Below are 23,074 nucleotides of genomic sequence, written 5' to 3' on the forward strand. Positions count from 1 at the left end.
ATTTTTCATATCATATATTTATGTGTTGTGGAAAGTGTAGGAAACTTGGCAAATGTTGTCATTTACCTGTAAATGTCTAACATTTCTTTCTGGAGACCTGTAGGGCAGCCCTGAAATTCCTGACATTTACCAGGATAAGGATTTGGTTGGCCTTAATAGCCAAATTTCACCTTCATTTCCTTCATTTAGTAGTAATATGTAAAAGAAAACATCTGAAAAGCTATTTGTTTACACCAGGAGATGTTACACTTACCACTGTGAGTCATCTGGTTACTTTGAAATGTTACCTCCATATTCTGTACTAATTACTGATTACCAGTCACACAGCGAAGTAACTCTCAAGTGGGAGCACCATCCTATATTAAATGCATGTTTTTTTGGCTAAACAGTCCATCTGAGATTTAGTACAGTTAGGGGCATTACGTTAACTCTATTCCTTGGCATCCTCCAAGACCACGGAGAAATCAATGAGCCAGCTGGCCCTGTAGAGAGAAAGACAGACAAAACAGCCCTCGTGACTGTTTCAAAACAGCATTATTCCAGTTTTACAGAATGGGCCACCTACGGAACCCAACATGCACCATTTAGCCAAAGGTCTATCCAGGAGTTCACAATACTGATCTGACCCTTGCAGCTCTTGGTCCAACTCCAACAACGCTGGCTCCAAATCAACACACCTACGTTTACACTGAAGCAGGTAAAAGGCTCCCCTGACCCGTCCACCTTGCGCCCACTGTAGCACGACGTGTGTCGTCATAACTGCAGGAAGAATATCTCGATTTGTGGCTTCTTAGTCTGTTAGCAAAAAAGGGGGCGATGAAGAGCAGAAGCCATCTTCCCGCTGCCACTGCTTCAACGATGGCTCTCGCAGTCAAGTTCTGCAATTAGGAAGATTTTGTGTGTGCGTACGTGCGCGTATACATTTAATACCAACAAGATCTCTGCTGTCAGAGAAAAGCCTTCGCCTTTAACTCATTAAGTCACAGAACAATGGGAGCCAGGAAGCCTACAAGAGAAATGCCATTGTTCCTTCCCTGGAATCTTGGAGGGGGGGGGCACTCCTTTTTTGCCTCCATGTAAATGAACTTGCTGCACGCTCCATTCAAGCTTAGTCAGAGAGCTCCTCATTTGCTGCCTCTCTGGCTTGGGCGACAGCATTTTCTCACCAGCCCTGACTGCATAATTAATGCAAATGCTCCCTTAGTGTCATGAGCAGGGCTCCTTTGGTTTACTTTGGTACGACACTTACAGAGGAATATTAACTAGAGAAAGGAGCATCACAACAGGGGTGGAAAATCAGCCTGTCAGGGACTCACTCCAAACGCCACTGAAAAGGAGTGCGCCTTCAAGACTGTTTCATCAAGGTGATTGAGAACAAAAACTACTGAAGAAAATTCAAGCTTACATTTATGAGCTTCTCCACATGCATTATTTATTCTATCTCTTTTCTCTTCTCTCACCCCACCCCCGGCAACCACGCTGCTCAACCTATAGGAACTATATCCCCAGACGCAAATTGCCACACAATAATAGCCTGCGGAACCTCCAAGTTAAACAAATGTGTCCTCCCTCTTATCACATAAACAAATGGTGCCAATTGCAGAGAATCGGACAAAAAGTTATATGATAAACAAGAAATCAATTTTCTTTATTACTGAAAGCTCAATCGTGTTTGCTATATGCTTCGCCCTAAAAAAAAAAGGCTTGACCAGCTAGAACTGTGTATTTTAATCTGGGGGGGGGGAGTCTTGCTAGTACCCTAGTGAAGTCGAAAAGGTCACCATGTTTAAGGCACAAAACAATAAGACAAAGCATTGTCACCTGTTATCTTTCTTTACGCACTGAATGGCACAGTTGATTAAGGTGTTAGAAATGTTACACCTTTTCAGGCAAAGAACGGTGGTCTTTATTTGCAATCCGAATTACATTGAGTCGACAGCTCAATTTTCTTTTAAAATTACAATTCAGTCTCACTAAACTCAAGCGTGGAGATTGCCTTACAATTATGACTTTTAAAAAAAATTATGACTGAAAACATCTATCAGTGTGGTTAAATCGGTTGACACATATATCACAGCTTAAAAGATGGATTTGCAGACTGATTTTCAAAAAGGAACTGTCCCCAGGGATAGGATGCTCAGTGCTGGCGAGATTGCTGATCTAAACGAGCCATGAATGCATCTTGATGCAGGCAATGCTCCTAAGGGAATTTACGTTATTGGTCTGAATATTTTGTGGAGAGTAAATATTGGCTTTGTTGCATTCTTCTCATAAAACGGGCAGAATTTCTGCCAAAATTTTGCAGAGCAATAAAAACCACCAACAAAATATTCAGACCTATAACGGCAGAGAGATTATTCTATATATTATGCAAAAGTTGTCATTTTTCGTTGCAATTCTTCAAAGTCAAGAATTACTTTGTCTCAAATTTCAGCACTAGTAACTTGGTTTGCAAGCGTCTGTCAGCTGCAAGCTTCTTGCAAGAGAGTGAAGGCACCGATTTCAATGGTTGTTCCTGCCAAACTAGCTCCTAGGGAGAAAAGAAGGTGATTTGGTTCTGCAAGCATGCTAGGAATTCCTCCTCACAAAGAGGTCAAATGCCGGCCATGGGACAGCCTTACGCATCCCGTGCTATTTGGTGATTGAGAACTATAGCCAACTGCGCGGCTTTGGGGCTTTTAATTTAACACACGATAAGCGAACACACATCTCCTAATAGTGTATATACGTATGCCCAAACAGATCAACATGAATATGCCAATCAAACAGTTTATTTTCAAAAGGGGAAACAGCCTTGCAGGCCATTATTACAAATTAAAGGTATTACATTGAAGTCATTTTTAATATCTTGGAAATGAGTAACGGTTCGGCAGATGCTAAATCATTTCTTCCACCCCAATACCCTTCTGCACAAGTCTAGTTTCTTCGCTGCAGTAACAGCCTGAGTTTGGGCTTTGGGGGGTTGTGAAGGGCGAGCCTTTTGTCAGAGTGAACATCTTCCCCATGGGTTAGAAGGTCTTCATAGGCATCTGCCTGGATAGGGTGTTCCTGATTTATTTCATTCCAGAAGCTATAACGTCGCTTATTGTTTTATCTTATTGGCAATAAGTGCCAGAATGATTATAAGGACAAGTCTTCTCCCACAGCCTACTAAAAGATTCTCACCCTCACATTCCTTTAGTCAACAAACAATGCATGCTGTTAAAGAAAGAAAAGAAGAGGAGGAGGGCGTTAAACATGTTTGCTGTACTCTGGCAAAGGCAGCTTAGCCCACCTTGTTTATATACAGGAGGCAAAAGGAAGGCAAAACAACAGCTTCAGAGGACTAAGTTCATGCAACCTACTTGCCAGCAGCTCCCACAGCGCTAACAGGGCATTAATATTGTCATTTTCAACCTTGGGATCAGTACACAAATGTGCTGTAAAACGGGAGGAAATCCCCCTGCGATATGTGTGCGAAACATGCAGCTCATTGATTTTCTTCTTGATAGTCTGCTATTAAACCGGCGAACACGTTGACCTTGTGCGCAAGGGGAGAGGAGTGTGTATGCAACATAAAGTTGAAAAACAGCTGCGGGAATGACTGTGTGAAACTGCAGCCTACCAGCACCTTAAAATATAGACCCGGATTCCATAGTTTATTTTAAATTGGCAACTACAATTTAACAAGCTATTCTAACAAATGATTAGCATAGCATGTGCCTTTCTTTAGCCATCAATTATGACACAGGGGTAACACAGGGCACAACTTAAGTGTCAAATTACAAGATGCTATACAGGACCGCTTTCCAACACAGCCTTGTGTTTGCAGAGCAATTATTGCTTCCTTCTAGCCCTGAAATAAAAGCTGGTGTCAAAATTCTAAATACCATATTCGGTGTGCTGGAGCTTTTGAGTAGAAGGTGGGGAATTTTGTTTATATTGTATATATTCATGCTTCTTCTTTTCACTTACAATTACATCGCTATATGTATAATTATATTTATGGAAATTTTATTCTTTGAAATATGAGCGATTGGGAAGAAAATGCAAGCAGTATTGTGAAAAAGGGGAATAGCTATTTGGCACACACATACACCGACACAAAAATGTGTGATCTGAGCTTTGTTTCTCCAATAGTTTAAAGATATTTCGATCTATTAAACAGAGCAAACCAGAAATTGTTTTTTATGGATATCAGATGTGGATCTGTGTGAACATAAAAGCTGCAGACAGGTCACAAAGATGCTCAGCTTATTTAGGAAGATTTAAATTGCAATCTTAAAAATAAATCACTCAGAAGACTTTTACAATCTCTATTAGCGAAGGAAGGAAAAACAGAATCGTTTATAATGCAGAACCTTCTTGTTCTTTTTCCTTGTACAAAATTTTGTATTCCATTGGGGGGGGGGAGCCAAGAAATCCAGTTTTGAGCTATTTTGTTCTCTTCTGTCCTTCTGCCTGCATTTGCCTAAAGGCTCCCAACTAAATTACACTCCAAGTAAATGACTGTAATTTACCCGTTGAATTCCCTTGTTCAGGAAAGGAACACACAATACATTCCTGCGTTTCCTCGGCTCAAATTTACCATTCTGCATGTCAAGAACAATCCAGGGGCAGTAATTTGAAACTGTTTGAACCTTCAAATAAGGGAAATTAGAAATGTTTTGAGAGCCAAGATTTCCAGCGAGGAGATAAAACCTGATAAAATTCTGTAACAGTTCAATTGCTTCTGCTTTAGATTTATAAACAGGGCATTAAATGTACGGTTAAGCCAGTGGCTAGAGCATACACCAGTGCTATAGTGAAGAAGGGTATTAAAAGCGAGAACATGGAAATATTTATTGCACTGTGGAGTGATTACTGATTTATTTATTTTTTTTAAAGAAAGACATGATAAAAATGGAGGCGAAAGCATGACCTGGAGGATGGCACCCCTCTCAAAACTTTGAAAATCCATTCCTTATTGGACAACCCCAGAATGTAAAGACAAATGCAGAGCGGTAAGAACCACTTTTAAAAAACAATAGTAATAAAAAGGTTCTTCAGACTAAAGGATGAAGATCAGACCTGCGGCTGCATACTGATGACGAATTAGCACAGAAGGGCTTTGGTTGCACAACTGGCCCTTATGCTGAAGATCACTAGTAATAAGCAACAGAAGCACTTTCTGCATGACATTACAGCACACAAACACGCTACAGTTAAGCACACACTCAATAACCAAAACAGCCTATTTTGCTCAGCCTAAAAGCAGCCTTTCATACAGTAAAACTGTTATAAATCCTCATTATCCTAAATAAAATTACAGCACTTTAAACATATCCAGGGAGAACATTTGCTCCTCTAAACAACCACCTTAGCAAGTAATAGGAAGCAATATGGTTGCACTTGTGTCACAGTTGGAAGTCTTTTTAAACTGTCGCCCTGCTAGCAAACCAATTCTACATATTAAAATGAATGGATTGCTTATTTCAGAGGAGGAAGGGGGGGCAGAAATCATTTATAAAATCAAGACTGTTATTAAGATACTGTGACTTATTTCTAATCCAAAGTACAGGCAAAGTAGATAAATGCAGCAACCACTGTACATCCAAAATGTCTCCTCTCTGTGTCACAATTTTCTCTTTCAAATGAGTCATCCATCTGTACAAGTAAATTAAACATTGATCTGGAGTCTATGCAGGTGAAGTTTTACACATTTTCAGAGCACAAGCCTGCTAGAGTCACCACAGAATTACCACAAGCTCTGACTGCTATATAAGAACAAGATCTGTGCTCTGCTAAGATGGTGAGACAACACAGGCTCCCTAAGAACTTACATGCATTATAAAACTCAAGAGTGCCTAAAATATACAGGCTATAGGCTGACTGGCTGCATGTTTACAGAGTATAATTTCATATTCTCCAATATTTGCCAGAAAGCGGGGAAGGATAAGAGACACTTACTCTGCATTCAGAAAAACAAGTGTGTTTGTAACCCTGTGGAGAGCAAACACCTTACAATCAGGAGAACTCTACAAAGGAGTTCTTTGTGAAGTATTAGCTTCAGAAATAGGTTCTTCCTTCCAAAATCTATTTGATTTATGTATACGCATGTCAGTAAATACATAAATCACAACATCTTGGTCCCAGAGTCACAAGCAAGGCAGTCGTGCATGCTGCAATCCTGTGGGAGCTTCGCAAAACTTCAGAATGAGTATTGTACATAGAATGTAGTTGAGGATCCCTGCTTCCTGTTCTTTACAAAAACCATTACTAGCCATTATGGCTGCAAAAGACTGCTTGTCAATAGTTATTACACTTTTATTCTGCCTTTCCTCCAAAGCACCTTGGGCAACTTATATGATTCTTCTCTCCTCTCCCCATTTAAGCCTAAAGCCTCTGAAAAAGACAAGGCTAAAAAATTATGACTGGTCTGAGGTCATCCAGGGAGTGGTAATACTCTGACACTCAAACCACTATACCACACTTGCTCTCCAGATACACTTCAATGTATGTGGACACTACCTGCTGAAATCCTAGGAGAATGAAAAATATTTTCTGCTAGCGCTTCAGTGTTCTTCAATGTTCTATTATAGCTGTTTCTCCCATCCCACGATAAGCAGAGACCATTAAATCATGCAAACATAGCATAAAATTGCAGAATCATGTATATTAAGAACAGTTATGCAAACTGAGCAAGTTTGCTTAATTTATACAAGACAGAGAATTTGGCTTTCCTTGCTTCAGGATTTTAAATACTTGCAGTTCAGATTGTAACCTTCAAAAGGTACATTTGCCTCTTCCTCCCCTGAAACTGTTTTCAATCCCAGCTGGTTATTTTAATAACTAAAAACTAGTGCCCTAAATTGCTTTTTTCCTCCTTCATCCCAATCCACTTTCCTTTTTTGCTGTTTCTTTTAGATAGTAAATCTAATTGTCTTATTATTGATCTTTGTTGCTGCCCTAGGAGTCTTTTTTTGTGTGTGTGTGGCAGATAAGCATGATGGAAATTTGTCAACTAAATAATTTTTTAAAAACATGCTACCTATTTTCTCACTGTGGAATGGACTGCTTGTCTTCCATTCAAGTTGTTTGTAATATTAAAAAGTTATTCCTCTTTAGCTGGTGCAAGCCCTCTCTTAGCAAATGCCCATTTTCCCGCTCAACTGTTTCCTTACAGCAAAATTATTTTTGCAGGCTGGCTGCAACGTCTCCTTATTCCAACGACTAGTCAGCAAAACACTTGTGTATTAAGTCGAATCAAAGGCTCAGTTACACACATCACCGTCATTTTGGGCACACATACTTCCAGATCACTCAGGAAGTTACAGGAATTCTGTAATTTGGTGAGACCACGCAGGCTTTTCACCCACTAAGCTCCTACATTACTGACTGGCCGTTCACATTAAGAATTTAGTGGTAATATAAAATCCTACCCCAAGGTCCGAGTGTTTATTTCTCTTCTAATGAACGTCTTTTAATGAATGTCTTATTTTTAATGTGTGTTCTGACCAGAAGGGCCTTTTAACCAATTTTTGTATATATTGTTAAGGCCTTTGGCTACATACAATAAAGTTTCTATGACTGTGACATTACTGACTGCTTTGCTAAAGGTTTTGTTAATACTAATATACACTTTTCAACATTGTCTCCATGCAGGACTCTTCCTTGCACCAACGTGCTCCATTTGGAAAGCAAGGCTGTTCCTGGAATGCCTTTAATCACCGAGTTTGGGCTCGGCAAAAATGTTTTCTGTAGGTTATCCAAACTGCCTTCCCATCTATCCCATGTTCACTGGCAGAGGCCAGTGAAGAAGGCAAGGTAGTTAGTATCAAAACTGAGCCACCAGTTCCTGTAGATCTGTGTCTACCGCACATTCCTTATATGAGCTGCACCAATCCATAATGAACTGCTGTGTGAAAGTGCCCTAGAACATGTTATTAGTTCCTTTTTCAAAATGCCCACAAAAGGGAAGCCAAAACCACATATATAGAACCCCCACAGCCTCGCAATTTCATAGAGGGGAAGCCCAAAGAAATGTAGAACCTCTTCTGTAGGCTCATATTTCTCAGGCCTCCTTCCATGTTAGCTTGTTCCTATGAAGGTCTCCCCTGGGAGCATCTATATCTCTAAAATTCAAAAGGAGAATCATCCCCTAAAATAATAATAATAGCCAGTCATATTTACAAATGAGAATGTTTTCTATTGTTCCTGGGGTGAGGGGGAATTGTGCACCTTTCTAGCCAGGTTGTTTTTGTAAATTTAAAAACTCAGATGGATAATTCCAAAATATGGAGATTTAACCCAACAACCAGAGGCTCTTTGCACAGAATACATCAACGCTTAAGCTTTTTTCCCCCTCCACCAAAAAGTGGTTCTCATCTAGCCAAGAACAATTACACTCTTTTGAATTATGACACCCAATAAATGTAGACTATGGCCATATGCAACGAAATATTTTGGCACTTGAACTAAAAAAAAAAAAAACCACAAAAAACTCTTGGCGACGATTCCAGATTGCCATGGAAGCCGAACACTTGGGTCCCACTCAAGGCTGCCACTCGGAATGCCAAAAACAGCTGAACGCGGCTCATCTGAGGAATGTTGTCAGTGAGTGGCGCACGCACACAGCCCCCGATCCTCTCTTCACAGGCATGGTCTTCTCCAGCTGCAGCTTAATTTCCTGTGACTTGCCTAATTACTGTAATTAAGGATTAATTGCCATTAATTATTCACACATAAGCTCATCGCAAATCATGGGGTAAATGTCTTATGAGAGCTGCCATACAAGCCATGTATAAACACACTGGGATGCTCCAGGCAGGAGGATCTATCACTCAGCCCCGAAGCAAATCTCAGTGCTTCTCTTACAAAAACAGCTATAACTCTTAGAAACTCGACAGCCTTTGCAGGTAAAGCATTAGGTTACAAAGCATGTTTTCCTGTAGAAGCCACAACAGTTTTTATTAGTACTATAAATGCTGTTTTATCTTTCCAACTGCTATTTTTATGTTTCCATTTTTATTCTACAGTGTTCAGTTTAGGACAAGCGTTTGCTGCAAGGAGGAGTGTTGGCGGTGCTTAAAGGCACCTCTTTCGCTCCACCCACCCCTTTGCCCCACTCAGTGCTGTGAAATTGTCATGGTAGGCGTGCTGATCTCAATCATATGGTTTCATATTAGAACCCTCTCTGAGCTAAACGGCAGCTACAAGACCAGATGGAGACTGCTGGAAGTTTAAAAGAAAAAAAACCCAAACAAAACAGAACCTCACAAACTCAGGTGTGCATTGGTGGTAACAGAACTACTGTACCCAAAACAGATTCCCATAAAATGAGTGTGGCCCAAGCCTTTGTGTGCAAAACTCATTCAAACATGCATGTTAACAGCACTGGCTATAGAGAAAATAAGGGCAGAAACAGGACTAAAACGTTTAATTATTATAGACATTTCTGCACCATCCTTCAAACAACTTCCCACAGCCGTTTACAACAAACATACAACCACAAATATTTAAAGCACACAGACTAAAAGCCACAAAATCTGAAAGAGCAGTAGGAAACTGCCAGCAGAGATAAAACTGATTCAACTAAACAATTAATACACTTGGAGAAAAAAGGTGTTCGCCTCTAGCCAAAGTGACTTCAAGGTAGGCACCAGGCAAGCCCTCCTGGGGAGCGCATTCCATAAATCGGGGCAGGGCCCCCAAGAAGGCCCTTTTCCTGCATTTCCAATGGTGAGGGCACCCAAAGAAAACCCTCTACTGAAGCTCCTACACATACAGACATACATGTGGGACAGGCAGTCCTTTAAAAAACCTGATCCCAAGCCATTCAAGGCTTTACAAGCCAAGACAAGTATTTTGAATTGAACCTGGAAACAGAATGGGAAGCAGCGCAAGTACCATGATTTCTTAGGAACATTTACAGTATGCAGTAGTGTTGGGTGCAGAATCCAACTAAGCATTTCAGCTTTCTTTTAAAAAGAAAGATGCTTGTCCTTAGTACTGCAAATATATGCTTGAAAGCACATAGGCCATGCCTGCTGAACAAGTTCTCTAGCACTTGGGGTGAGGGGAAGAGACACCTGACTTCTCCCTATCTCTTTCCCCTTCCTCAGCAAAACCACCAAAAAAAATTGTACAAAATGGAGGGTGGGCACAAACTGCAGAATCACACAAAATTAACATGTGCACAGTTGCTCAATTTGCATAAACTTATACAGATTAAAGAACTGGGATTGGAGGACGGGGCAGAATTTCAGGCGTTTTCAACACAGTACACTTAGTCCTATATAGCAGCAGTTTCCAAAACTTTCTATCTTTAGAGAACACTTTCCACGTCTGGCAAAATGTTATGACTCCTGACGCTGGGCCACAGGGCACGGATGAGTACCTGGACAAGGAGAAGGTTCAGAGGGTCATCCCCAAGTGGATCCCTCCTTCATGACTTCTGAGAAGAAGACATAGCTTCACCCCCATCCTTGGACACTGAGAATGAGTCTCCGGCTGCACATCATTCTTTTGAGCTTCACAGAAGCTTAAGAATATGAAATCTGAGAAGGCCTCTGTCTAAAGTCAAGGCCTACAGAAGAACAGGCACTGCCTGCCTTTGTAAGACCTGACTTGATTCCAACTCCTTGCTGCAACAGTATCTCCCAGTGTTGCCTAATGAGGGAAGAAACCCCAGTCAGACCAAACTCCCTGGGAGCTCTCCGAGGTGCTGAACTGGTTACTTGAACTGGTATGTTTTGCAATTATCCCTGACGTGACTATACCTACTGAGACTCCAGTGGGCATGGTAAGTTCTACCGTGGCTATGCCACCTGCGACTGACACTAGCTGCCATGCTTCCCTCGAAGCAAGTCCCAGACACTTATTTCATTTATGAATTGCTTTCCATAAAACACCCTGAAGCAATTTAACAATAATAATAATAAAAAAAACATATTTGAAAAATCATTTCAGGTCCATAACAGATAGACTGGGATAAATATCTCCATTTAAAAGGCTTGTTGGAGGTGCCAAAAAGATAATGGAGATGTGTCTATCTGATACAAAATGGGACTACAGGCCTTATTCTTACATCGTATGGGAAGGACCTCCTAATGCTATCAGCAGAAGGCAGAACAGGGAGAGGGATGATGACAAATGCATATCCCACAATTATTCCTGGATGAAAACAGTCCCAGGTTCTCCCTGAAGATCAGTGCCTGATCCCCACAATATCACAGCACTAAAGGCTTAATCTGCCTGCCATATACCATGATCATTTGTCCTGCAATTGCCTGTCCTCCACCAATTTAAAAGCCAAAAGGGTTTTTAACCAAAAAGTACAGATATATATTTGTATCCTTTCTAACTGAACTACAATATACTACCAACAGTTTAAAATCTCCCTTGGAGTTTTTAGGGTATGAAACAGCAGAATTATGAATTGCTTGGTGTCTTTGCATTTATGTGCATTCGTTTACCTTCTAGTGCTTCAGAGACATAATGCATCCACCCACCTGAAGTGCAAACCCTAGGGAGGGAATTAAACCCTGAAGAATGAAAAACCCAAGCAAATTTTAAAAGGACTGATCAACAGGAAGAAAAAGAAACAGCCGGAAAAACTGATTAGTGATTTCCCAGAAAGAGGAACCAGAAAATAGGAAAAGTCTGAGCATGTGGTGTTGCATACAATGACTGGATATATTATAGGGTGTGCATGCAGTTCACCGGGGGCACAAATCTATTTGGCCTCACCATTGCCCTATACTCAGCTCACACCAGTGCCTACTTAATACTTCCCCCATGGCATGTTTTAGGGGGCAATAGGTAGCTCAGGGGTTACGTGCCCTGCCACCTGTGCAGCCGTGGGCAAGCTGCATAGTCCCAAGGAGCCCAGTTGCCCCCCAGCTGGCAGTTGCAGGCAAGGAAGGGGCTGGCTTGTGCAGCTGTGGCAAGCTGAGCAGGCCCTGGCCAGCTGGGGAGGACTAGCCTCAGGGGGAGGCAATGGTAAACCCCCTCTGAATACCACTTACCATGAAAACCCTATTCATAGGGTCGCCATAAGTCAGGATCGACTTGGAGGGCAAGCAGTCCATTTCCATTTTCAGGTAGCAGTGGGCAAGCTGTCTTTTCAAGACACTTCTCTTCCATTACTGATCTTCTCATTGCAGGAGGTACAGAGCATGCTTATGAAGTTTGCAGATGGTACAAAATTGGAGGGCATAGTTAATACCGTGGAAGACAGAAAGAAAATTCAAAGGGACCTTGATAGGCTGGAGCATTGGGCTGAAAACAACAGAATGAAATTCAACACGAATAAATGTGAAGTTCTACACACTTAGGAAAAAGGAACCAAATGCACAATTATAAGATGGGGGAGACTTGGCTCAGCAATACGACATGTGAGAAGGATCTTGGAATTGTCGTTGATCACAAGCTGAATATGAGTCAACAGTGTGATGTGGCTGCAAAAAAGGCCAATGCTATATTAGGCTGCATTAACACAAGTATAGTTTCCAAATCGCGTGAAGTATTAGTTCCCCTCTATTCAGCACTGGTTAGACCTCATCTTGAATACTGTGTCTAGTTCTGGTCTCCGCACTTCAAGGATGCAGACAAACTGGAACAGGTTCAGAGGAGGGCAGCAAGAATGATCAGGGGACTGGAAACAAAGCCCTATGAGGAGAGACTGAAAGAACTGGGCGTGTTTAGCCTGGAGAAGAGAAGACTGAGGGGAAATATGATAGCACTCTTCAAGTACATGAAAGGTTGTCACACAAAGGAGGGCCGGGATCTCTTCTCAATCATCCCAGAATGCAGGACACAGAATAATGGGCTCAAGTTGCAGGAAGCCAGATTTCAACTGGACATCAGGAAAAACTTCCTAACTGTCAGAGCCATACAACAATGGAACCAATTACCTAGAGAGGTAGTGGGCTCTCCAACACTGGAGGCATTCAAGAGGCAGCTGGACAGCCATCTGTCGGGAATGCTTTGATTTGGATTCCTGCATTGAGCAGGGAGTTGGACTTGATGGCCTTATAAGCCCCTTCCAACTCTACTATTCTATGATTCTATATCTGATAAGCTTCCAAGGAAGTCCAGAGCTCCCCAAGACATGGTCTGAAAACCATTTTTGCTATTACAATACAATATCTGGACCTTCTTTCTACCACTGAGATGGCCTCTGTGCCTCTAAATTATGGCATCCATATTTTTCTTCCTTTTTTTATATTTAGTTTTTTAAAAGATGGCAAGCATCTCTCACACACATACGCGCACCCCTCTTTTTACTGTCACCAGGTTTCAAATGCTGCACAAATTTGGTTTAACAAAAGAATAAACCGCTGCATGGAAGCTTGGGAGAGGCGGAGACCCTATATCATTGCTATGCATTAGCACTGAAAGAGTGCCCCAGGAAATTTAAATGTAAGCAGGCAGAATGCCGTTCTAATTGTTATGTTAGTACCTTCTGCAGCAAATTAATGCATGAAACATTTTCATTTTGGTACATAAGTTTGCGCGTGCCTGAGTTAAACATTTATGTTAATAGGCCTTCTGGCAACTCCGCAACGTTTCAAATACTCTTGTAGAACAGCTTCTTCTCTAAAGATATCAATTAGCTGCTTCCTCCTACTCTCCGCCCCCTCCCCAACACCTCTCAATATTTCCTACCTGATCTGGGGGCCATGCTGTGCAGGGGGAAAATCTATTTCACGGTTTTAAAGGCCCTGATGCTTGGGTAGTTACAAGCCTCGAACCGTGTATGTGACGAGGCTCCAATTAAACATGCATTGCCACTAGCAATGTAATCTGTATTATAAAAAGGGGGGGGGGACAAAAACAACAGCAACAAAAAGTCATACTAGTATTTGGCATATATTCAAATCAAAACATACCAGTGAATAAACAGGCCAATTTGCACTCCGCATGCTTGCATGTGGCAGGCAGGCCTGTTTCCAGTGGGGTCCATGTAAGACATGCTAGAAAGCTCTCTTGGCCAGACCTGAGACTTGTACTGTGCACGTTCCATCCACAGAGAATGTGGGAACATCAGCAGAGAGTGATGCTACACTTTTCTGCCACATTTCATATTCAAACTGCATTACAAGAAGGAGGTACAGAGAGTGGCGACACAAAAACGTGCCTTCTCAGTGATGGCTTCCCCACTGTAGAACCCTCTCCCCAGGGAGGTAAAGTCTGGCGCCAACATTAGCCGTCGTGGTTTCTTTTTATGGACAGCCTTCAAGTCGATTCTGGCTTATGGCGACCCTACGAATAGGGTTTTCATGGTATTCAGTATTCAGAGGGGGTTGGACTACAACCTGGGAGACCAGGGTTCAAATCCCCACACAGCCGTGAAGCTCACTGGGTGACCTTGGGCCAGTCACTGCCTCTGAGCCTCAGAGGGAGGCAATGGTAAACCCCCTCTGAATACCGCTTGCCATGAAAACCCTCTTCGTAGGCTCGCCATAAGTCGGAATCGACGAAGGCAGTCCATTGCCATTTTTCATTTTACTTCTTATTCATTGTAAGTCGCTTTGAGTGCACGTATTTGTGTAGAAAAGCGATGAGCCAATTTAATAAAAAAAAGAAATACAAGAGAGTCCGCCTATCCCTGGATGAGATGTTCGTATCATACAGAAGGGCAAGCAGAAGGTCATAACAAAAAAAGTAAATAAATATGGATGCTTTACACACGGGAGAGGGAAGGGCATTCTATAATGCAGGACCGCTGCCACCCTCTCAAGCAGGGAGGGTTTTGCCTTTTTCGAGGAGTAGCTGAGCTATCTTTTGAGATGTCAGGCACCACCTCCTTGGGCAAACAACTCTCTGTGACCTGAGGACTGACTGATCTAATCGATCTGTTAAATATTGCAGCTCTGCTAAAAATTTGGTTATGAAGGGATAAGCAGAGGAGAGTTTGGAATTCTGTCAGAAACCACCAACACCCCCTCCCCAGTGCTGCTTCTAAGACTCATTCCACCCACCCCGTCATCTCCACTGAAACTGCAGAGAAGAGCTTCCCTCTCCCCCATAAGAAATAGAAACACAACAGGGGATAGCTCAGCAAAATTAAATTCCTATAACCCTCCACACACACACACACACACACACACACACACACACACACACACACACACACGACACAGCAGCTATAATTTGCCAGCTGGGCTTTATAGATTGCACTACACAAGCAGCAAGCAAATGGGCGACACCTCGGAATGCGAACATCTCCCATTTCCTTCTCTCTTCTTCTTCATCCCCCACTCTCCAAATGCCTCGCCATCAATGTCATCTAATTGATACTTCCTCCGTTTTTTGTCACCTTGCTGCTTAAAGCAGCTGCCAAGCTCTGCCGTGTCACTTTCCATTTATGGACTTCCAACTCCCTTGATCTGAGTAATTAGGGTTTATGTGTTAATTGGAGTAAATACAAAGATGGGAGTCACAGGGATAAATTTCCAAAGCTGCAGCTATAAATTGAAGGGCTGATGAGGACAAACAGCCACCGCCATGATGGAACAACTGTCAGGTTCGTTTCGAAATTGCTGGAGGTGAGAGGACTCTGACCACCTCGGTTCAGAAAGGAAGACACATGTCATAAGGACGGTTCAATTTCAGTTTCAATTTCCACAATAAGATGCTGCATTTTACAGCATTTCAGAAACTGCAATTGATTCAGAGCATGGCCTTGGAATGTTGATAGGAACAACGTGGACAGCACATGTTATGCCATTTAAAATCCTGGTTTTAGCGTTTAACATTTTTAACGGACCAAGAAAAGGACGGTCAACCTGTGGCCCTCAAGATGTTGCTGAACTACAAATCCCATCAGTCCTGACCATTGGCCATGCTGGCTGGGGTTGCTGGAGTCTAACGTTGGTAAAATTCTCAATATATTCTTTATAACTGATTGACAGAAGGAAATGAATAATTGAGTTAATGAACAGCCCACCAGTTCATATCTTAGAATATAATATACACAATGTATACTCATCATGAAAGCCACTGAAGAAGACTAATTGTCGAAACGCATCTGGCTATGGTATACATTGTGCATTCTACGGGCATTGATTTATGTACATTGGCCACTGTTTACAAGTTGCCCTTGATTTCCACACAGACATTGCTTTGATTATATTATATATTCTGTATTTCACTGAGTTTGGGCACTGATTTTTTTACATATTTTTGGCCATCTTTTTATTACTATAAGAGAACACTTATAAGGATTTTATACTGATTGTTTATATACATATTAAAGTTTTGATATTATTTTATAATAATGCATTCTATGTCTGTACCTTAACTTTGTTTTGGAACACAGTTTTTTGCGTTAAGGTAGATTTTAACTTCACAGTTCTTGTTGCTGGAGTCTAACAACATCCGAAGAGCCACAGGTCAGCCACCCTGTGTCTAGAATCAGTTTCCTTGAAGGACCCCTACATCCCTGTGCACCTACACAAGCCCTACGATGGGCTTGTGAGTCCCTCCGCTCTAGCTTGGCCTCAGCAAATATCAGACTAGCCGGTACCAAGGACCAGTACCAAGGTTCAGTGGTGTCTCTGCAATTGTAGAATTCCCTTCTAGGAGAGCTCTGCCAACCCCTTCTCTCCTCCTCTAAAGTGGGTTCTGAAGATATGTTTATCTTGCAAGGCTTTTTGTGAACAATTTCAGGCTGCCTTTTGTGCATGTTATCATGCCAACATGTGTGTTAATCGAACTGGAGTTTTATTATTTCTTTTCATTATATAAACCACACAGAAGAAAAATCTAAAAGGCAGGCTACAAACAGTTAAAAAAGCAAACAAATAAAGGCTTCTCCCTGGACTCAGCTTCCTCTGATAATCCTACTATTAAGTACAGAGTTGCTTGCCTGATGAAAACGCCACTTGAAAACAATCTCTGATGTGATCAAATCCAATTCAGCTTTCCTGAGAGCGCTCACACAAGCAGTTCGGAATGGCACAGTACGCCAGGTTATGCGTTTCCAGGTTGAGCTGTGCTAACGTTCCCTTTGTTGAACGGGGAGGGGGGGAGTATGTCTCTGGTTCCCATTCAGAAAAGGCAGATTACCAAGGGGCTTTGTTCCTAATGAAACAGCTCTAAACATGCCACACCAATCTCATGTTCAATGAGTACTCAGTAGGGTTGCTAGGGCAAGAGGAACGTGGAATATCTGGACAGTCAAGTCCAATTCCAGGAGGAATATTTTTTCTTTTTTGGCAAGTCTGAGATATTTGGCCCAAATACAGCAGTCTTCAGCTAGGTGTGGCAGGTATAAAATCTACCTCTTGAAGGCCTCTCAGAAAGATGACCAGGTTGTATGGCAGTGGCATTTACCTCACTGCTATGGCTAAATTATCACCATTTTCAGCAGGGGAATGCTGGCCATAGGTGATGGGATGGCTACCACTTCTGTAGCCTCACTGCTCTTTTCGACATTACCTTGCACAGCGTTGTAACTAAATGCTTCATTGTGACCTTCTAGTGCCCTGATTTGCGTAGCACTTCTTAGTTTAATTACTGTAAGACTGTATGATGACTGCCTCATTCACTGGGTCGTGGTGGTGGACAAGTGGAATTCAAACCTACCAACCAGTAAACCTCAGCAGTTGCCTCCCAGTATGTTTTTCATAGCCTCCTAAACTGAAAGTCTGCCCAGAGAGTTTGGAAATAGGCAACAGAGGAGAAGAAAAACCAGGGAATTTAACATCAGAAGATGACAGAGTCTGGGGGGAATCAGTTTCCACGAGCCTTCACTTAAGAGTATACGAAACTTCCCTCATTCCGAGCCAGACTCCTGGTCCATCTATCCCAGTGCCAGCTTACTCTGGCTTGGCAGCAATTCTCCAGTACAGATCCCTTTCCCAGCCATTTCACCAGATATCCTCTTTAACTGGAGACGTCAAGGGGTGGACCTTGCCTCTTTTGCAAGCCAAGCATCTATTCTACTATCGAGTTACAGTCCACCCCCCAAGAATCTCTGCACACTTTGAGTCAGAACAGCAATCCATCTAACCCAAGTTTATCCATTCTGCCAAGACAGTTGTTCTCCAGGGTTTTCAGCAAAGACAGTCCTCTGCCAATGAGCGAACGGTCAAACTTAATCATTGCAGGAGAGCTGGTCGGCCAAGATAGCTTCTCAGAGTTTAAATGGTCACGAGAAAGGAGGAGCTCACAACAAAGTTGGTAGCAAAAGGGTTTGCAGGAGAACACATGCAGAAGGTCCCCCGACTAATCCCTGGCATTCCCAAATAGGGTTGGGAAAGACCCATGACAAGCCCTAAATAGCCACCGCCAGATATGCAGACAGCGTTGTACATGGCAGCTGCCTGTGGCAAACCACCTTGTGAGGCCTCTAACACACACACACCCTGCCTCCTTCGTCATGAGGTGGCGAAGGTGCTTACCTTCCACCCTCCTTGAAAAACACCATAGAGGTGACACAGATGCTACAAGAATTAAGCTCTTTCCCACTACACTATTTCTGCACAATGTGCTTTTCCAGACTCAGATTGGCACCTAAGCAGCCGAACAGGAGGTGGAGCAACCAAGAGGGTACGAGAGAAAACAGGGGGAAAGGAGGAGGGGAAGTGGAGCAATACGGGAGAAGGCAAGGAGGGAAAGTGGAAGGCCTGGGGAATCAGCAGACAGAACGAAGGCATGCATGCACACTCTCCCCCCACACACAATTCAGATCTAGTAAAATGGATCCTCTTAAAATGGCATAATTGTTTCCATAGGTTCCTCCCCCCAAGGAATGAGCTGTAGAAATCACAGAGCTGGTGCTTGCTAACACTAAATAAATGTAAATGTCCTGCCTTCAAGTCGATTCCAACTTATGGCGACCCTATGAATAGGGTTTTCTTGAGGCCGAGAGGCAGTGACTGGCCCAAGGTCACCCAGTGAGCTTCATGGCTGTGTGGGGATTCGAACTCTGGTCTCCCAGGTCGTAGTCCAACACCTTAACCACTACACCACACTGGCTACACCACACTACAATGGCACAGTATCATTAATCCTTTTTTAAAAACAAGGGACCCCCTCGAAACCACCATAGGTCACTTCTGTATCCACAGATGTGTTCTGTGACATGTCGGTGGTTTTTTGTCTTCCTATCTAGAAACCATTAAGATCCATGAGAATTCAGGCCTCGGACCAATGTTTTTGTGGTGCTGACATGCAATTGATCTGTGCTTTTCCCAGAGACTGTAGCCTACCCATGTTAGCTTTAATCAGATAGCGTCTTTTGGGAAGACTCCACATAAAATCCTGCAAATTCAAAAGGATCCATTTTAATTTTACTACCTAAAAGGCTATATCTGAATATACCCATACACAACCAGTTTGCTCCAGCTGCTTGGAGTGGGGTTATTGTGTGTCAAATATTTTATTCACGAGTTAAGCAAGCCAACAATCGGACCAGAGCGCTGGTGCTACAGGGAGTAGGCCCCAGGGTACCCCTGGACATCCGTCCACCATTAGGAAATCCAAGAAGCCTGGCTTGGGTACACGCATAAGAGAGCTCAACTTCCAGTTAATATCACAGAATCTTGGTGAAAGCAATACCTTTGAAAAATGTAACTTCCTTGACAGAAACGCTATTATTGTTGAAATATGTGACTAAATAATACACAGTAAAAGCATTTTCCCACTTGAATTAATTACATTTGACTTTGTCCTGTTCTCTCTCCCTCCCCACCCCATTTTCCAAGGCAAAAGCTTTCTGTCCCGACACATAACCCTTCTCCCTCTAAGCAGGTATGAAATTTAGCAAGCCTCATTTATCCTGAAATTTATAATTCAACAGATGCTTTTTTACTCGCACTCGGTTGCAACTGCAGACACAGAGACATAACGGCTTACATTGCTGGAATGGAGAAAACCAAATCTCTTCGTAGTTACTTAGAGAAAGTATAGGAAACAGACCCAAATCCCAAGTCCCCCTTCTTGATTGCTATGCCACACATAGCTCCAACACACACACAAACGCACACTCTCTAATTTCAGCATTGATGGAAACTTTGATAGCACAACAGTGATGTGACATAATTTGATTTTTTTTTTAAAAAAAAATGAAAGCATTCTGCCTAATCTATACAAATTAACAGATGTCCTTTGGAAAGAGTTTGAAACAAAGAAATGCAGATGCGAACATCGCCCACATCCAAATGAGCTGATTGCTGGGGTCCTTTTAAAGCCCATCTGAGCTTGGCTCCTACCTCAACCCTACCTTTCAACTTGCAAATGACAGTGTCACCAAACACAGTCCTTCCATCAATCATGACAGGCCATGAATATACAAAAGGCAGCTGAGAAGCCGGTTACCTCCCGCAGTTCCACTTGGCCTAATTATCCAAGCCCTTCTTTCAGTTATTGTCGGGAATGGTGCACACCCAGTCAGCTGCTGGGCAGCCTCATCAAGGGAGGGTTATGTGGACCAACAGGCTCACAGACACTGAGTGCAATTCCAGTGTGAGTACCAAATGTCATTGTTTTTATTCATCACAAGAGGGAAAATACCTCCCCCTTTAACTTTCAAAGTGTTCATCAGCTGCCATTTTCAGAAACCGACCGCATGCCCCTCCACAACACACACCCAACAGAGATGCTGTCATTTTGCTGTACTCATGGACAGTTGAGTGAATTAACATCCACACTGATGTGCTGCTTATCATCATCATCAGAAAAGCCCTGCTGGATTACACCACCATCCTTCCCCATCTCTCTCTCTCTCTCTCTCTCTCTCTCTCTCTCTCACTCACTCACTCACTCACTCTCTCTCTCTCTCACACACACACTCTCACACACTTACTCACCCACCCACTCACCCACCTACCTACCCACTTACTCACCCACCTACCCACCCACTCACCTACCCACCCACCTACCCACCCACCTACCCACCCACTCCAACCGGATTACTCCATGGGAAACCTACAAAACAAACCACAGAAGCAATAATTTTCTCCCACAGTTTCCTTCCCTCCCCTAGGTATTCAATGGTATATTGCCCCTGAACATGAAGATGGAATTTTAATGATTTTAAGCATCTAGAACACAAACAAGGTTCTCTTCGTGGAAAGAATGATCATTGATCATTCTTCAAATAGGTCTACCTGTGGCAGATAGGATCCTGGAAATCAATGGGAATAAAGTTCTATGTGCATTTAGCTTCTGTGGGGCTATGCCTAGTAATATTTGGGACTTAGCTTCTTAGCTCTGAATTAGCTCCCAGAGGCAAATAGAAGTCCATAATAATCTACAAAAGGAGGAGTAAAAAAAAGTTCAAAAGGAGAACTAGGAGCTACGCAACAGATATGTTCATGTGTATGGGTCATAGCTGCTTAGCAGCTGCATGACATAATGGACTGCCTTCCAGTCGATTCCAACTTATGGTGACCCTATGAAGTGTTATTCATGGTAAGTGTTATTCAGAGGTGGTTTACTATTGTCTTCCTCTGAGGCTGAGAGGCAGTGACTGGCCCAAGGTCACCCAGTGAGCTTCATGGCTGTGTGGGGATTCAAACCCTGGTCTCCCAGGTCGTAGTCCAACTCCTTAACCACTACACCACACTGGCTCTCAGCTGCATGACATAATGGAGCACAATGACTTAATAGGACATGTCAATAGATTTAAGTCGGATTCTTAAAGCAACAAGTTTGAAAGTATCTTCAGATCTTCTCCTTGTTGTTATACACCTTCAAGTCAATTACGACTTATGGCGATCCTATGAATCTTTTTTGGATATATTCATATGGTTTTCACGGTAAGAGGTATTCAAAGGTGGTTTACCATTGCCTTCATCTAAGCCTACGGCACCCGGTATTCCCAGAGGGTCCCCCATCCAAGTGCTAACCAGGCCTGACCCTGCTTAGCTTCCAAGATCTGACGGGATCAGGAGTGTTCTGGGTAGTACAGCCATAGTCTTCAGATCTTAGAATGTAAAATTAAAACTAGAGCAGGGGTAGCCAACATGGTGCCCTCCAGATGACTCCCATCACCTCAGTCTATATGGTCAATGATCAGGGATACGTGCGGAACTACTCTCTGGGCTAGAGGCTTAAACTATCTACTTTGTAGTAGACACACCAGCTTTAATGACTACATTATAAGAAACAATGCAAGTCTTAATCATATTAATTGCCATTTAACTTACCAATCTGTACCTGCAGGAAAAGTGTAAAACTGAAAACAAAGATGGAACATTATTGAAAAGTAACATTAACACTTTGCTTCACTTTGTGGATGGTAAGCAGCAAGAATACTTACTGTTTTTTTCATATTTGTAAAGTTCTTTGAACATGAGAATTTATTAAAAAGATCTCAGGCTATTTTAGCAGCCCTATTTTAAGAGGATCATGAAAAGGCACAATGTTGTTTTTAAAAGGAACAAATGTGTGTGACTGAAACGTCTTCTGTGTCATGTCTTTTAGCTTCTAAGCCTCAGGGCACTGGCACTTGAAAGCCACTCTGGAAGCCTTTTTTCAGCTGAAGAGCGGGGTAAAAATGTTTGAAATAAACTCACTTCACTATCATGGCACCCTCCATCAATTTACTTGTAAATGTATCCATGTTTTCAAATCAATGGGCATGAAAAACCATTGCGGCAGAGACAGCTCAGAAGAGGAAGGTTAATAGGTGGACAAAGAAATAGATAGGGTGGCAGGAAAGCTCTGCATCACATATTATGAAATATATTTTGCAGCAGAAGCAGAGTTCACTTTTAATGTTCTCTGGGGCCAATGCTGACCTTCCTCTAAAGCCACTCATCAGGTACCTTTTGGTGGCCACCCGCTTGACCATCATGCAGGATGCCACAGTTGTTATACAGTAGGGCCCCGCTTTGCAGCGCTCCGCTTTGCAGCGTTCCACCGATACAGCGATTGTCAATTGCAGAAAGGCCCTGGTCCTACAGCACTTGTTCCACTTTTACAGCGTTTTTCGGGCGTCGGGCACCATTTCAGACAATGTTAGTCAACGCGTTCTGCTTTACGGCGGATTTCGCTTTGCGGCGGCGGTCCAGAACGGAACCTGCCGTATGAGCAGAGCCCAGCTGTACTGAATAGGTGCTTTTAAAGCCTTTACAAGTTGTAAAAGAAACGTACCCAT

General features: G+C 42.6%; 1 protein-coding gene and 1 pseudogene across 5 annotated transcripts in view; both read right to left on the minus strand.

The window, feature by feature from the left end:
- PBX3 (PBX homeobox 3) overlaps positions 1 to 23,074 on the minus strand; it is a 248,011-nt gene that overhangs the window by 116,041 nt on the left and 108,896 nt on the right. The window lies entirely within an intron of this gene.
- On the minus strand, positions 21,773 to 21,891 carry LOC133374078 (5S ribosomal RNA; annotated as a pseudogene).

The sequence above is a fragment of the Rhineura floridana genome, chromosome 20, assembly GCF_030035675.1.
Source record: "Rhineura floridana isolate rRhiFlo1 chromosome 20, rRhiFlo1.hap2, whole genome shotgun sequence".
Lineage (NCBI taxonomy): Eukaryota > Metazoa > Chordata > Lepidosauria > Squamata > Rhineuridae > Rhineura > Rhineura floridana.